This window comes from Herpailurus yagouaroundi, unplaced genomic scaffold (genome assembly GCF_014898765.1).
Source record: "Herpailurus yagouaroundi ecotype Mexico unplaced genomic scaffold, PumYag 67793, whole genome shotgun sequence".
Taxonomy (NCBI): domain Eukaryota; kingdom Metazoa; phylum Chordata; class Mammalia; order Carnivora; family Felidae; genus Herpailurus; species Herpailurus yagouaroundi.
In genome coordinates, this window is record NW_024420586.1 from 9020099 (window position 1) to 9035135 (window position 15037).

Below are 15037 nucleotides of genomic sequence, written 5' to 3' on the forward strand. Positions count from 1 at the left end.
TTGAAGCATCAGGTGCGTTGTCCAAACCCCTCACTCCTCAGGGAGAAGCTGGAAGTTGGGGATTTCCTCCCAGTTGCATGGCACTGGGAAGGAATTAGGGTGACAGCAAGTCTCAGCCTTCTTACCTGTTTGCATGTGGGCATTTGCTCAGTTGTGTGATGTGTAGGAATCGCTCTGTGGATTTCTCTTTGAGGGAATTGGTCTGTGTGAGCTGTATATTCAGTGCATCTGTGGGAGTAGAGAAATTCATGAGCCTTGCCATCTTTGTCTAGAGTCTCCTTTGTGTTATAAGCAATACCATCAAGAAAATGAAGTTAATGATTTTTGAGGCATCCAATTGATCTATTTTTCTTTTGATGCTAATGCTTTTGGTGTTGTATCTAGAAATAGTGGCCTACGTTCTGGAAAACAGTGTGGAGGTTCCTCAAAAAATGAAAAGTAGATCTACCCTATGACCCAGCAATAGCACTGCTAGGAAGTTACCCAAGGGATACAGGAGTGCTGATGCATAGGGGCACTTGTACCCCAATGTTTATAGCAGAGCTTTCAACAATAGCCAAATTATGGAAAGAGCCTAAATGTCCATCAACTGACGAATGGATAAAGAAGATGTGGTTTATATACACAACGGAATACTACTTGGCAATGAGAAAGAATGAAATCTGGCCATTTGTAGCAACATGGATGGAACTGGAGGATATTATGCTAAGTGAACTAAGTCATACAGAGAAAGACAGATACATATGTTTTCACTCATGTGGATCCTGAGAAACTTAACAGAAGACCATGGGGGAGGGGAGGGGGAAAAAAACATTAGAGAGGGAAGGAAGCAAACCATAAGAGACTCTTAAATACTGAGAACAAACTGAGGCTTGGTGGGGGGGGGGGTGGAAGAGAGGGGAAAGTGGTTGATGGGCATTGAGGAGGGCACCTGTTGGGATGAACTCTGGGTATTATATGGAAACCAATTTATCAATAAATTATATTTAATATATAAAAAAAAGAAACAGTGGCCTAATCCAAAGGTGGAAGATTTACTCCTATGTTTTCTTTTAAGAGTTCAAGGAGTTTCTTACATTTAGGTCTAAGATCCATTCTGAGTTAGTTTTTGTGTATGTCATAAGGAACGGGTTGAATTTTCTTCTTAACACCATTTATTGAAAAGACCCTCCATTGAATTGTCTTGGTACTGTTGTTGAAAATCATTTGACCGTAAACATGAGAGTTTATTTCTTGACTCTCAATTTTAATCCACTGATCTATCTACATGTCTATGTTAATGACATTACGATACTACAGCTCTGTGGTAAGCTGCAAAAATTGGAAGTATTAATCCTCCAACGTTGCTGTTCTTTTCAAGATTGTGTTGGCTTCTGGTAAGCTGCATTTATTTCCATAAGGATTTTAGGATCAGGTTGTCAATTTCTGCAAAGAAATCAGCTGTGATTCTGATAGTATGGCATGGAACGTGTAGATCATCTTGAGGAGTATTGCCATGTTACCAATATTAAGTCTTCACATCCATACACAGTGGGATGTCTGTCCACTTACTTAGATTTATGACTTCGTTCAACCATGTTCTTAAGATTTCAATGTACAGGTCTTAGACTTGTTTAATTTTATTCCTAAGACTTGTCTTCTTTTTCTAGGTGCCTGGATGGTTTAGTTGGTTGAGTGGCCGACTTCAGCTCAGGTCATGATCTCACGGTTTGTGGGTTTGAGCCCTGTGTTGGTCTCTGTCTTGACCGCTCAGAGCCTGGAGCCTGCTTCAGACTCTGTCTTTCTGTCGCTTTCTCTCTCTCTGCTCCTCCCCTGCTTATACTCTTTATCTCAGAAATAAAGAAACAATTTAAAAAAGACTTTTCTGGGGCGCCTGGGTGGCGCAGTCGGTTAAGCGTCCGACTTCAGCCAGGTCACGATCTCGCGGTCCGGGAGTTCGAGCCCCGCGTCAGGCTCTGGGCTCACGGCTCGGAGCCTGGAGCCTGTTTCCGATTCTGTGTCTCCCTCTCTCTCTGCCCCTCCCCCGTTCATGCTCTGTCTCTGTCTGTCCCATAAATAAATAAAAACGTTGAAAAAAATAAATAAATAAAAAAATAAAAATAAAAAAGACTTTTCTTATTCTTGATGCAATTATAGATGGAGTTGTTTCCTTACTTGGGTTTTCATATGGCACATTGCTAGTGTCTAGAAATGCGATGGATTTCCAACGTTGATGTCTTATCTTGCAACACTGCTGAACTCCTTTATGACCTGTAATCGTTTTTTTCTTGGATTCCTTACGATTTTCTGTATACAAGATCATGTTGTCTATAGTTACGGTTTTCCTTTTTCCTTTGTAATATAGATGCCTTTTATTTCTTTTTGTTGCCTATGTACCCTGGGTAGAACCTCAAGTACAATGCCGAATAGAAGAGGTGAGTGGGAATCCTTGTCTTGTTCCTGGTCTTAGGTGGAAAGCTTCTAGTCTGCCACCATTAAGTATAATATTAGCTATGGGTTTTCCACAAGTGTCCTTTATCACAATGAGGAAGTTCCCGTCTATTTTTATTTTATTGACTGGTGTTATCACAAAGCTCTGTTGGATTTTGCCAGCTGCTTTTTCTGCATCCATTGAGATCATCATGTGGTTTTTGTCATTTGTACTAATAATATGATGTATTACATTGATTTTCAGTTGTTAAATCAATCGTACGTTCCTGGGATAGGTCCCACTTGGTTGTAGGCTGTAATCATTTCTATATATTGTTGGATTCAGTTTGTTAGTATTTTGTTGAGGGCTTTTGTGTCCGTATTCATAAAGGGTCTTGATCTATAGTTTTCTTGTGGTATTTTTGTCCAGCTTTGATGTCAGAGTAATAGTGGTTTCATAGCATGAGTTGACAGTGTTGTTTTCTATTCTCGTTTTTAGAAAACACTGTGAAGGATTGGTAATAATTCTTTATATGTTCAGTGTAGAATTCTCTAATGAAGCCATCTGGACCTGGAATTTTCTTTGTGAGAAGTTTTTAATTAATAATTGAATTTCTTCTTATACTTCTGTTAAGCTTTTATATATTTTTGAGTCAGTTTCAGTAGTTAGTGTTTCTCTAGGAATTTGTCCATTTCATGTAAGTTACTTAATTGATTGGCTTATAGTTGTTCATAATATTCCTTTATAACCATTTTTAATTCTCTAATTTCGGTAGTGTTGGCCCCTCTTTAATTCTGATGGAGTGATTTGAATTCTCTTCATCTCTTTATTCTGGTCATTCTGGTAAATGTTTTTATTTTATTTATTATTTTTTAATTTTTTTTTTAATTTTTTTTTCAACGTTTATTTATTTTTGGGACAGAGAGAGACAGAGCACGAACGGGGGAGGAGCAGAGAGAGAGGGAGACACAGAATCAGAAACAGGCTCCAGGCTCTGAGCCATCAGCCCAGAGCCCAACGCGGGGCTCGAACTCACGGACCGGGAGATCGTGACCTGGCTGAAGTCGGACGCTTAACCGACTGCGCCACCCAGGTGCCCCTAATGTTTATTTTTGAGAGAGAGAGACAGAGCATGAACGGGGGACGGTCAGAGAGAGGGAGGGAGACACAGAATCGGAAGCAGGCTCCAGGCTCTGAGCTGTCAGCACAGAGCCCATTGTGGGGCTCGAACTCCTGGACCATGAGACCGTGTTCTGAGCCGAAGTCGGACGCCCAACCGAGCCACCCAGGCTCCCCTTGCTCATCTTTTCAAATAACTAACTTTTCAGTGGTTTTACTTCATTGTTTTTCTATTCTCCATTTCATTTAATTCTACTCCAGTTGTTGGGGTGCCTGGGTGGCTCAGGCAGTTGAGTGCCTGACTTCAGCTCAGGTCATGATCTCACAGCTCGTGAGTTCGAGCCCCGCATCGGGCTCTGTGTTGACAGCTTAGAGCCTGGAGCCTGCTTCAAATTCTATGTCTCCCTCTCTCTCTGCTCCTCCCCTGCTCATGCTCTGTCTGTCTCTCCTTCAAAAATAAATAAAAAACATTTAATTCTATTCCAGTTGTAATTATTTCCTTCCTTCTGTTTGCTTTGGATTTAGTTTCTTTTTCCAGTGTCTTTAGGTGGAAAATTAGGTTATTGATTCGACGTCTTTATTATTTTTTAATATAGGTATTTATAGCTATAAACTTCCCTCTAATCCCTGGGTTAGCTCCACCCCATAAGTTTTGATATCTTTCACTTTTGAATGTGTTGAGTTTGAGGTATTGATTGGGTGTTTAGATGTAGCAGTTTCAATAGGAAGTTGAAAACTGTCCTGACGTTTAAGAGGAAGTTCAAGAAGAGAGAGGAAGGGAGATAGGATTCTTCAGTGCCCGAATGACAGTTGAGGGCAGTGCGTGGATTTATCCAAGGGGAAAACCAAAAGCGGGGGGGAAAGAGGGGCACTTGGGTGCCTCAGTCAGTTGACCGTCTGACCTTGGCTCAGGTCGTGTTCTCGTGGTCCTTGGGTTTGAGCCCCGCATCGGGCTCTGGGCTGACGGCTCAGAGCCTGGAGCCTGTTTCCGATTCTGTGTCTCCGTCTCTCTCTGCCCCTCCCCCACTCATGCTCTGTCTCTCTCTCTCAATACATAAACATTTAAATTTTTTTTTTTTTAAAGGCAAAAAACAGGGCCAGTGGTTAAACCCGGTGTTACCAACATGAATATGGTGGGCAGGGTAGGAAGCATCTAGGAAGGAGACTTGGCAAATCATCGATAGTAGAAGGAAACCAGGGAGGTCCTAAAGGCCAGCCCAAGGGAGGGCAAGGAGAAGTGGTTCACATCACAAGGTCAAGGGAGATAAGGCCTGTGACCATGTCATTCTCAACTTAAAAATCACTTTGAGCAGGCAGTTTGGCAGAGGGATCAGTCGCTGAGAAAGAGCACAAAGCTGCTATGAAGCTATGAATGTCCCTGTGAAAGGAACAGGGCAGAGAGAGAAGACGAGTTAGTGTTTGGGACATTCAAAAGTACATTTAAAAAAATCCATACCCATGGTTCAGATGATCCAGAAGGATGACTACGGAAAAGCACCCATCTTGTGCCCAGAGGTAAACACTCATAACTGTTTGTCTGTCCTGTGTCACGTTTGTAAATCGTATGTTGATATAAATTCTTCACCTACCAACTTTTGATAATAACTGGTGACTTTCCTTTTCCATAGATGAAGATTTCACTCATTCACACCTATACCTCTTCTCCCCTCTCCTCCCGATACAGTCCGATTACTATTTAACTTCCTCGTTGTCTCTGAAAATTTTAATCCTGTGTATAGAGTTCTGCATAGATCACCAACATAGCTGGTACCCTTTGTCTCTCCACTTGCTAGGATTGGGACATCAGTGCTAATGCCCGCTTTCTGTTCATCACTACTCCACCTCCCTGCTCATGTCCATGCACTTGCACGCTGACCAGATTGAGAACATTTACACCCTTTCCTCTACCCACCATGCACTCCTTCTGACTTTGTCTCCGGGTTGATTCTCCCAGCTAAGCATCAGTAGTGTTCACATTGCTATGGCTTTTTTAACTGTAAAACCACATTGGATATTAATGCGTTACCTCCTGGAGTTTCTAAGAAACGAGAACACTTCGCTCCTGGAGCCTGGTGTTCACAGTTGAGACTGTTGGAATCTGAACTGGTTGCCTCAACGTACCTTTCTTCCAGGGGCTTCTTTGATTGCTCTGTTACGATGAACCGTCTAATTCCTAGCTAGCATTTCTCCTCCTGCTCCTCCTCTTCTCGTTTACCCCCTCATTTTGCCAGAGCATGTTCTCCAGAAATTTCTTAAAGGGTGTGGAAAAGGTAAACCGTTGCATCGTGGCTTTGACCAGAAATGTCTTTGTTCTTTTCTTCCACTATTAATTTTCATTTGGAGCTCACCTTTACTCAAAATTCAGGATGAAAACCCATGAGGTATTAACGTGGAGAATTCTCAAACCAGGCCGATGGTTATTTTTTTTTTAAAGCGATGGGTCTATTCTTCCTGAAAGCTTTTTGGGTCTTCCTATTACTGTATTTAAGGTGATCTCTATGCCCAATGTGGGCCTGGAACTCAGAACCCGGAGATGAAGAGTTGCATGCTCCACCCACTGAGCCCCCCAGGTGTCCAAGAGTCTCCTCATTGGGGAAGTTCATTGTGAGTGGTGCAAGTCTTTTGCTGTGTATCTTGAATATCACGGAGTCAACTCTAGTATTTTCCTAAAACTCTAGGAATGTTCTAGTGTCTTTTCTGTGATAAGTTTCTCCCTCCGTATCTCCATTATCTCTCTGGAACTCAGTATTTGGAGATTGAGCCTCCTGAATTGAGTCTATAGATGTCTTAGTTTTTCTCCTATTTTCCCTGTCCTTCTGTTGAGCTGCACCTTTGGGAGAGGTCTTCAACTACAGCTTTTATATAGATGCTTACTATTTTCGTAATCGTGTCTTTTAATTTCAAAGGTGTACTATTGGTAGTTATTCCGTGATGTTACAGCATCATGTTTTGGCTTCATGAATACAATTTCCATTCCTTTTTCTCTTAGAGAAATAATGAGATTGTTTCGGTAAGCTTGCTTTTATCCCTGAATTATCTTTGGTTTTTTGCTGGAGTTCGTGATTTCTCTTTGTTTTGAGTTGCAGGCTTATTCAACTGCCTGGTGATCCTTGTTTGTTGGGGCTGTTCTAGGGCTGACGGGGCACAGGGCTTATTATCTGTCTGTCAGTGTGAGTTGGCAGGAAGCTACCAGTAGCTCCAGATGGTTCCCCTTTTTTAGAGAAAAATTCTCCATTTTATTGCTGTTTGTTGCTGGACGATGAAACACGTGGTCACAAGCAGTTTTTTGAGCTGACGTTTGGGTGGAGATGGCAGGGATATGATGGTTTTCCGTTGCGCTTCTCCCTCCTGTCATCTCCAGGACCTCAAGACTGAACCCAAGATGTCTTCTACACTTGGTGGACAGGTCACCTGCCCCCTCATAGACTGTAGGCTGCAGGTTCCTCCCAACTGCTGTCGTCAGTCCTCTTAACTACCTACCGGTATTTGTTGTCAACTCTTGTCCCTCAGTAACCCCCCTTCTGTTGATTGAGTGTTTCGGGGGTTTGTACCTTTTTAACCCCTTTATTACCATTTTAATGGAGTCCTGATGGTGAGAAGCTAAAGAAGTGTGCTTGTTCAACGACTCAGAACTCCTATTCTGGAAGATTTGGGGAGGATCACTTCTTACAAGGATGTGATTTCAAAGTTCCAAATCCTTTTCTTCATCTGCATTATCATTCTCATAGGTATACACACACATCTGTCCATCATTTTTGTTCTGAAAAAATCTGAAAAGACATGAATGATACCCTCTTTTTTACCACTAAATACTTCAAGTATATATTTCATAAGAATTGGATGTCTTCTTACAAAAGACAGTATAATTTTCAAAATTTGGGAAATGATTTGATATATTATTAGATAACTCATGTTCCATACTCAAGTGTTAACAGTTTTCATCATAATGTTTTTATGGCAAACTTTCCCGGTCTGGGAGCAAATTCGAGATCTTACACAGTACATTGAGTTGCAATGTCTCTCTTTTTAAATTTTTATTATTTATTTTTTATTTTAGAGAGGGAGCAGGGGAGAGGAACAGGGGGTGGGGTGGGGCGGGGCGGGGCAGGGGAGAGAGAGACAGAGAGAGAGAGAGAGAGAGAGAGAGAGAGAGAGAGAGAGAGAGAAAATCCCAAGCAGGCTCCACACTCAGAGCAGAGCCCGACACAGGGCTTGATCCCACAACCCTGGGATCATGACCTGAGCCTAAATCAAGAGTTGGACACTCAATTGACGGAGCCATCCAGGTGCCCCAAGTTACCATTTCTATTCCATATAGAATGGTTCTTCTGGTTCTTTTGTCTTTCATAACATTAATATTTTGTGACCATTATTTTGCAGAAAGTCTCATAATGCTGGGTTGCTCTGATAATTCTTGATGATTTGAGTCGTACGGTTGTGGCAAGAATACCATGTGAGTGATGTTTTCTTATCAGGAGCCACCTCATGCCAGGTAGACCTTTTCCTGTTGATGTTAACTTGGATCACTTAAGTCACTGTCTGATGGGTTTCTCTACTATCAAGCTATTGTTGTTACTCTTTAAGTTATAAGCTGTTTGGTTTTAAAGATAATATTTTTGTGTAATCTCCACATCCAACAAGGGGCTTGAACTCACAACCCTGAGATCAAAAGCCCCATGGTCCACTGACTGAGCCAGACAGGCACCCCAAAAGTATCGTACAAAGCAGGAGTCATCCCAAGAGCAGGCATGTCATTAATTTGTTGATCGAAAACTATAGACCTGATTCATGGATCATTCATGTTCTTTTACTTTAGTCCTTCTAAAATCTAAAGCCCCTTCCAAAACTGGTAGCAAGTTGTCACTGGGGAGAGGTACACAGGTGAGGGCCAGCGGTGGAGAAGACAATGTTCTATTCTCGACTTTTCTGTAACATTTGGATGATGTTATGGTTATGGTACCATTTGGTTATGGTACCTATTGTATATTATAAATAGAAGAGAAATGTTCTGACCATTCTGAAAAGTAGTTGATAGTTGCTCCTCTTGACAAGTTCCTGGGTCAAGGAAATCAGTATTAATATGGCTCATAATTGTCAAATGTTACATCTGTAGCCTCATCAGTACTTTGTCGGAACACAACTGTTTTTCCCTTTCTTTCCCACTTTTTTGGTCTTTAGGTCTTTTAAATTGAACTGTTCTTAGATTTTTTTTTTTTTTACTTTTTTTTAGTGTTTACTTACTTGTGAGAGAAAGAGACAGAGGCGTGAGTGGGGTAGCGGCAGAGAGAGGGAGACACAGAATCCGAAGCAGGCTCCAGGCTCCGAGCTGTCAGCACAGAGCCCGACGCGGGGCTCGAACTCACAGACTGCTAGATCATGACGTGACCTGAAGCTGGACGTTTAACCAACCGAGCCACTTAGGTGCCCCTGTAGATTTTATTTTTAAGTAATCTCTGCACCCACTGTGGGTCTTGAACTCCCAACCTTGAGATCAAGGGTTGCATGTTCTACCGATTAAGCCAGCCAGGTGCGCTTTTTTTTTTTTTTTTAATTTTTCTTCTTCTTTGCTTCTCTCGTTTTTTATGATGTGTGCGTGTGCGTGTGTGTGTGTGTATTTTATTTAAGTATAATTAACACGCAGTAGTTTGCTAGTTTCAAGTATATAGCATAATGAATCAACAATTGTATACGTTACTCATTGCTCACCATGCTAGGTGTATACCCCATCTCTCGCCAAACAATCCTAGTAACTCTATTCCCTATACTGTACTTTGCATCTCCATGATTGACTTATTTCATAACTAGAAGTTTGTAAACTGCCTCTCATTCTCCTTCATCCATTTGGTGCAACTCATGTCTGTCTCCCCTCTGGCAACCACCGGTTGCTTATCTATATTCAAGAGTCTGTTGTTTGGGTTGTTTCTTTGTTTTTTTTTTTTTTTTTTTTTTTTTTTTAATTTTTTTTTCAAAGTTTTTATTTATTTTTGGGACAGAGAGAGACAGAGCATGAACGGGGGAGGGGCAGAGAGAGAGGGAGACACAGAATCGGAAACAGGCTCCAGGCTCCGAGCCATCAGCCCAGAGCCTGACGCGGGGCTCGAACTCCCGGACCGCGAGATCGTGACCTGGCTGAAGTCGGACGCTTAACCGACTGCGCCACCCAGGCGCCCCGATGTTTCTTTGTTTTAATACTTGCCACATGTGAGTGAGATCATGCAGAATATATCTTTCTCTGTAGAGCTCATTTCACGTAGCATTGTACCCTCTAGGTCCGTCCATGTTCTCACAAATGGCAAGATCTCGTTTTTTTATAACTGAAGAGTATTGCAATGTACGTATGTACCACATCTTCTTCACTCATCTGTTGATGGACACATGGTTGCTTCCGTATCTTGACCATTGTAAATAATGCTGCAGTGAACATAAGGGTGCATATGTCTTTTCAAATGAGCGTTTTCATTTTCTTTGGGTAAAAACCCAGTAGTGGAATAACCAGGTCATATGGTATTGCTAATTTTAATTGTTTGAGGAACATCCGTGCTGTTTTCCACAGTTCCAATTTACATTCCCACTAACAGTGCTCGAAGGTTCGCTTTGTCCGCACGTCATCACCAGTGGTCGTCATTTCTTGTCTTTGTGATTCTAGCCATTCTGACAAGTATGAGGTGCTATCTCACTGTGGTTTTGATTTGCCTTTCCCTGATGATTAGTGATGTTGAGCATTCTTTGATGGGCCTGTTGGCCTTCTGGATGTCTTCCTTGGACAAATGGCTCGTCAGGTCCTCTGCTTACTTTTTAATTAGATTATTGGGGTTTTGGATGTTAAGTTGTGTAAGTTCTTGATATATTTTAGATTTTAATCTCGTACCAAGTGTTTCATTTACAAATATCTTTTCTCATTCAGTAGGTTGCCTTTTTGTTTTGTCCAACGTTCCCTTCACTGTGCAAAAGCTTTTTATGTTGATGTAGTCCCAATACTTAATTTTTGCTTTGGTTTACCTTTCCTGAGGACACATATCTAGAAAAATGTTTGTATGGCTCATGTCATGTTTTCTTCTAGGAGTTCTATAGTTTCAGGTCCCACATTTTTAGCCTTTAATCAATTTTGAGGTTATTTTGGTGTATGGTGTAAGAAAGAGGCCCATTTTCATTCTTTTTCATGTAGCTTTTGTATGCATTTGTTTTTAAAGCACCAGCTCTTGAAGAGCACCCTCTTTTCCCATTGTATTTTCTTGTCTCCCTTGTCATAGGTTAATTGACCTTATAAGCATGTGTTCGTTTCGGGGTTCTGTGTGCTTTTCCATTAACCTCTGTTTCTCTTTTTGTTCTGGTCCCATATTCTTCTGACGACTATAGCCTTGTAGAATATGATGCAATCTGGAATTGTGATGGGTCCTGTTTTGTTCTTCTTTCTCAAGATTCCTTTGGGTCTTTAGTGGTTCCGTACAAATTTTTGGACTAGTTGTTGTGGTTCTGTGAAAAATGCTGTTGTTATTTTGCTAGGCATTGTGTTGAGTGTGTAGATTGCCCTAAGAAGTATGGACAGTTTACTGATAGTAATTCTTCAAATATAAGGGCGTGGGATATCTACACGTGTTTGTGTTGCCTTCAATTTCTTTCATCAATTTTTTTTGACAGTTTTCAGAGTACAGGGCTTTCACCTTCTTGGTGAAGTTTATTCCTAGATGTTTTACTCTTTTTAATGTACCTGTAAATGGGTTTGTTTTCCTATTTTCTCTTTCTGATACTTTGTTATTTATGTATAGAAATGCAACATATTATGTATTTTGTGTCCTGTGACTTCACTGAAGTCCTATATCAGAACTAGTTTTTTCGGGGAGTCACTCGGGTTTTGTCCATATTAGTATATTCTATATACTATATACTAGTATTGATCTATTATTACGTTGATCTCTATATTACTATATACTTCAGGTTATTTGTACATAGTGACAGTTTGACTTCTTTCTTACCCATTTGGATGCCTGTTAATTCCTGTCTGATTGCTATGGGTAGGACTTGTACTATATTGAAAAAACCAGTGAGAGTGGGCACCCTTGTTTCTTCCTGATTTTAGGTAAAACGCTCTTTTTCACCATTAAGAGTGATATTAGCTGTGGGTTTGACATTTATGGCCTTTACTCGGTTGAGGAGTGTTCCCTCTAACCTACTGTCAGAGTTTTTACCAGGAATAGGCACTGTGTTTTGCTGTTTCTGTCGAGATGATCATAGGGTTTTATTCTCTGGTCAATGAGATACATCATGTTGATGTGTGAATATTGAACCACTCTTACATACTAGGAATAAGTGCTGCTTAGTCGTGGTGAGTGATTTATTTTTATTTATTTTTTTTTTTTTTAATTTTTTTTTTCAACATTTATTTATTTTTTGGGACAGAGAGAGACAGAGCATGAACGGGGGAGGGGCAGAGAGAGAGGGAGACACAGAATCGGAAACAGGCTCCAGGCTCTGAGCCATCAGCCCAGAGCCCGACGCGGGGCTCGAACTCACGACCGCGAGATCGTGACCTGGCTGAAGTCGGACGCTCAACCGACTGAGCCCCCCAGGCGCCCCAGGCGCCCCAGGCGTGGTGAGTGATTTAAAAAAAAATGTATTCTTGAATTCAATTTACTAATAAGTTGTTAAGGACTTAAGTGTCTATGTTCATCAGAGATAACGTCCTGTAGTTACTTTTTTTTTATAGTCTTTGTTTGGTTTTGCTATCATGGTAATGTCTCCTACGATGAATTTGGAAGTTTTACTTCCTTTTCTGTTTCTTGGAATAGTTGGAGAAGAATGTTTTGTTTGTTTGCTTGTTTTTGTTTTTGTTTTCTGTTTTGCATGTTTTGTAGAATTCACCTGGGAAGCCATCTGGTCCTGGACTTTTGTTGGTTGGGAGTTGTTTTTGATTACTGATTCAATGTCATTACTAATAATCCATGTGTTCCCCTTGTCTGTCTCTTCCTAATTGACTCGTGGGGTATTTTATGGTCCTAGGAATTTTCCTATTTATTTTAGGTTGTCCAACTCATTGGCCTATCATTCTTTGTAGTAGTCTCTTCAAATTCTTTGTACTTCTGTTAGGTTGGTTGTTATTTCTACCCTTTTATTTATAATTCTATTCATCCACCTTCTCATTTATCATTTTGAGTATTCTTTTCTCGTGATGCGTCTCCTTACAGGTTAGAGTTTCATATCATGGTGGTCGGAAGAGGTGCATAATAAGATTTCTTGAATTTGTTGAGACCTGCGTTGCGGCCAACATGGGATCCATTCTGGTAAATGTTTGTGAAAAGAATGTGTATTCTGCTGTATTTAGAGGGAATATCTGTATATATCTGTTAGATTCATCTGGTGTAATGTGTTATTCAAAGCCACTGTTTTCATTATTGATGTTCTTTTGCGATAATCTATCCATGGATGTAAGTGGGGTGTTAAAGTCCTCTGCTTTTACTGTATTACTGTCACGTTCTCCCTTTAGCCAGTTAATAGTTGCTTTATGTATTTAGGTACTCCCATCTTGGATGCCTAAATAATGACCATTATTATATCTTCTTGTTGGATTTTCCCTTTATCATCGTGTAGTGCCTTTTTGTGTTGCTATAGACTTTGTCTTAAAATTTGTTTTTTCTGGGGTGTCCGGGTGGCTCAGTCGGTTAAGCTTCCGACTTCGGCTGAGGTCATGATCTCACGGTTCATGGGTTCAAGCCCTGGATCAGGCTCTGTGCTGACAGCTGGGAGTCTGGAGCCTCCTTCTTCATATTCTGTGTCTACCTCTCTCTCTGCCCTTCCCCTGCTCACATTTTGTCTCTCTCTCTCTCAAAAGTGAAATAAACTCATGCTCTGTCTTTGTCTCTCTCTCAAAAATAGAGAAAACAGGGGCGCCTGGGTGGTGCAGTCGGTTAAGCGTCCGACTTCAGCCAGGTCGCGATCTCACGGTCCGTGAGTTCGAGCCCCGCGTCGGGCTCTGGGCTGATGGCTCAGAGCCCGGAGCCTGTTTCCGATTCTGTGTCTCCCTCTCTCTCTGCCCCTCCCCCGTTCATGCTCTGTCTCTCTCTGTCCCAAAAATAAATAAACGTTGAAAAAAAATTAAAAAAAAAATAGAGAAAACATTTCAAAAAAATTTTAAATATGTTTTTTTCTGATACAAGTATTGCTTCCCCAGTTTTTATTTTGGTTTGGTTTTTGGTTTTTGGTTTTTGTTTTTGTTTTTGTTTTTGTTTTTTGCTTTCATTTACATGGTAAATGTTGTCCTATCTTTTCCCTTTCAGTCTGCATGTCTGTTTAGGTCTCATGGGAGTGTCTTGTAGGCAGCATATAGATGGGTCTTGTTTTTTATCCATGTGACCCTGTGTCTTTCTCTTGGAGCACTTAGTCCCCTCAAATAGAAAGTAATTATTGATTGGGGTGCCCGGATGTCTCAGTCTATTAGGCATCTAACTCTTGATTTTGGCTCAGATCATAACCCACCTTGGGCCCTGCACTGACACTGTGGAGCCTACTTGGGAATCTCTCCCTCTCTCTCTGTCTACCCCTCCCCTGCTCACACATTCTCTCAAAATAAACACATGAAAACAATTTTTTTAATCTTTATTTATTTTTGAGAGCGAGACAAGAGTGTGAGCAGGGGAGGGGCAGAGAGAGAGGGAGACACAGAATCTGAAGCAGGCTCCGGGCTCCGAGCTGTCAGCACAGGGCCCGACGCGGGGCTCGAACTCACGGACCGTGAAATCATGACCTGAGCCGAAGTCGGATGCTCAACCGACTGAGCCACCCAGGCGCCCCAAGAAACATTTTTTTTGAATAAAGTAATTATCGATTATGTATTGCCATTTTGTTACTTGTTTTACAGCATATTTTTTGTTGCGTTTTTTGTAGTTCCTCTCTGTTCCTTTCTTCTCTTTTGCTCTCTTCCCATATGGTTTGATGGTTTTCTTTAGTGTTAGGCATGGATTCCTTTTTTCTTTTTTTCCCTGTATGTATCTATATAGGATTTTGATTTGTGGTTACCATTAGATTCATATATAACCTCTTATGCATTGCATATCGCACTTTATATTAAGTTGATGGTGACTAAGTTTGAACCCATTTTAAAAGCACTAAATATTTACTCCCCTTTCCTATTTTATGTACATAATGTCATACATTACATACTTTTGTTTTGTGAATCTCATGACTGATGTATTTAAGCTAATACTTATTTGTTCTGCTTTTGTGTATTAATCTCCACACTGGTTTTGTGATTAATCTCCTCCCTTTAGATGTGTGCATTTACTTGTGAAATTTTTTCCTTTCCTAATTTTCTTCTAGTTACAGCCTTTTCTTTCTTTGTTTCAAGTTGTTAAAATTTATTTTAGGGGCGCCTGGGTGGCGCAGTCGGTTAAGCGTCCGACTTCAGCCAGGTCACGATCTCGCGGTCCGTGAGTTCGAGCCCCGCGTCAGGCTCTGGGCTGATGGCTCAGAGCCTGGAGCCTGTTTCCGATTCTGTGTCTCCCTCTCTCTCTGCCC

At 41.1% G+C, this 15037-nt stretch overlaps 1 long non-coding RNA gene across 1 annotated transcript in view; it reads right to left on the reverse strand.

The window, feature by feature from the left end:
* Positions 1–664: 664 nt before the first annotated feature.
* Positions 665–15037, reverse strand: part of LOC121025907 (uncharacterized) — a 17476-nt gene continuing 3103 nt past the window's right edge. Inside the window, exon 3 of the long non-coding RNA XR_005788186.1 lies at positions 665–752. This is a non-coding gene — a long non-coding RNA (uncharacterized LOC121025907). The remainder of the gene's footprint in view (positions 753–15037) is intronic.